Genomic DNA, 2,928 nt, shown 5'->3' with positions numbered 1-2,928 from the left:
TCTCTCTCTCTCTCTCTCTCTCTCTCTCTCTCTCTCTCTCTCTCTCTCTCTCTCTCTCTCTCTCTCTCTCTCTCTCTCTCTCTCTCTCTCTCTCTCTCTCTCTCTGGCTGAACGCGACTGGCTGGCTGGCTGCGGGGTGGTGGGTTTGCCCGTGGGCTTGAGCTGTATGGGAGGGAGGTGAGGCGGGCTGGATGGTGCAGATACGAGCATGAAGATGATATGAAGTGTTATTATTGTAATACATTAATTCAAACACGAGAGCAAATTATTATGAATGATGATGATGATTCCAAGAAAGCGCCATTCAACAGATGTCCAGGGTTGACCGGCTGCAGTATGACCTGTAACCGGTCTGACCCTGATGTCTGCACTAATGGCACATGGATACACTTGTTTAACCTATTTTGAACAGCAGCGCTGCTGGGGCACCAGTAGCAATGTTAAAAGAGCAGACACTGTGGCGATGGCTGCGCTCTGTTTCACTTTAGGCAGGGTGGGACAGCTCCCCTCTGGGAGCCAACCCAAAACGGTGAGTTAATTCCAGTAAAATTGCCTTAACTCTAAAATTGACTAATACTACTACGGTTCTAGTTTCAGCATCTTGAGATTGTTTTAATGGCTCAATAATAATAATAATAATAATAATAATAATAATAATAATAATAAGAAGAAGAAGAAGAAGAAGAAGAAGAAGAAGAAGAATAATCAAAATATAGACCACTAACTATAATAATGGAATCAGGCCACTCTGACTGGCCGAACAGCAACAACTGGCACACAACAATACAACACAGACTAACCAGCTACAACCAAAGACAGACGTAAACTGGAAAGACCAGGAGCTGATCAACAGTGGCTGGGGTTTACAGTGCACAGGAGGTGTTTCTGTGGGAGGACCTGTAGGGGGCACCCTTCTCTCTGGAGCAGGCTGTCCCTGTCTAACCTACCTGGATAACAACCTGCAGTTTCATTTTCATTCCTCCACACTCTCTGTAGGGCAGTGTTAGTGAACAACTGGTGTGTGTGTGTGCGTTTATTTGCGTGTCTGTCTGTAAGCAGATCTGGCTCCGAGTACACAGAGGCACAGAGACGCAGTGTGTGACACAAGACTCGTGGATGCAGAGGCCCGAGTGGATGTTCACCTCAGGAGGCCTCATGTGATGGCAGTGGGGAATGATGTACAGCTGTAAGCGACCACAGAAACACGACCCCCAACTGAAACTGATACACGGTACACAATACACAAAAAAAGAACCAACTGACCAGTAGAATGTTTGTGTTCATGCGAATCAAGGACAAATCCGAATGCCACGTGCCTTAAACGACATTGTGCCCTGACTTTGATTCATTCGTCCACATTATTGATCACAAGAGGACCTTTTTCTTCAGTCAGTGGAGGAATTCAGTGAACTGGTCAACCTACAAGTCTGAACAGGACCTTCTCCTGATAATACCATATCTACTACAATTACTGCTGCTGTTTATTTCTTTCTTTCTTTCTATTTTACAACTGCTGTACTTGTTGAAGAAATCCTCCCATTTTGGCGAGTTCTTCAGTGTCTGGCAGACAAACTGTGATCAATGCAATCAGGATCTGAATGATCACTGACCTGTGGAGATTGAGTAAGAGCTGCTTTTGTCTCGTGCTAATGGAAAAATAACAGATGTGGTTGGGTGTGGATTTAGATGATTTCACATAGATTAGCTGCCTAATGGACAATGCATGGAGAAAGAATGATAAAACATTAATCAAGACGGTAAAATGCAAACAAGGTCAATGGAGCCGACCTGAGGAGTGAAGAATTCTTGTTCCAGAGTTTCTGCTTCTAGAACAGTAGAATTAGTGGAGAGAGCTTGACATTCTAATACTATAGAGCAGGAACATTTGAATAAAGATGGGCCATCATTATTAGGGTACGACCCAAAGGGGGAGTAATAAGATCAGGTAAACACCTTATTTGTACTGCTGTCAATGTTGCTGGCATCTTTTTATTTTGTCATTTTTAGCTGACGCTCTTATCCAGGGCAATTTACATTTGTACCCATTCATACAGCTGGGCATTTTACTGGAGCAATCTAAGTGAAGTACCTTGCTCAAGGGTACAACAGCACTGTCCCACCGAGGATTTGAACCCACAACCTTCACAGTCATGAGTCCAGAGCCCTAATCACTACTGCACAGTGCTGTAACTCACTTTGCACTTTGCAGTCTAATGCAATTGTTACTATACATGTAATATCTGAATCCTGTATCAATAAATGTCAAGCTATGTTTATCTGTGATTGTTTTAATACGTAATTAACAACAGACGATCATATTTTCCCTTCATACTATAGCGACCATCTCCACTACCTGCCTGCGGACATCTGTGAAAGTAACGAACAAAAACGTACCTGCCAGGAAGACGAGCCGCACCGTCGAGAAGCAGGACGTGTTTGGTGTCGCAGTCATTTGTGAGTGTGTCTTTGTGCATCCCTCAGTTACACCTTCCCAGATCTTTTTTGTTTTAATTGTATATAATTTCCCGAAGTTTTTTTTATTTATTTAACGCTTGATCTGTGATTTATTGTGTAGTAGTTTTTTTAACGTCCGAATGACGTAGGCCGAATGTCGAAGAACTGTTGATAGATCGAAACTAAATCGATCAAAACTGAATAATTACACTATGTAACACAATTTGTGTTCCTGGGTAGTAAGTGTTATTTCCTAATTTCTTATGCCTCAAAAGTATAGAAAATGGCTATTATTCCCCACAAACTTTGCTTTTGTGACCAGGACAGTGATATTTTGAAATTGAACTATTTCCAATGAGAAAACGGGCGAATTTGTGTCTTTTCGTTCACGTAAAGTCAGAAAAAAACAACATATGGATCCAAATTAACATGTATTTATACTACAGTAATGACTACAAAAGATTTAGAAGTGAG

This window comes from Amia ocellicauda, chromosome 1 (assembly GCF_036373705.1).
Source record: "Amia ocellicauda isolate fAmiCal2 chromosome 1, fAmiCal2.hap1, whole genome shotgun sequence".
NCBI classification, from domain to species: Eukaryota; Metazoa; Chordata; class Actinopteri; order Amiiformes; family Amiidae; genus Amia; species Amia ocellicauda.
Note: the sequence above shows the minus strand (reverse complement) of the source record.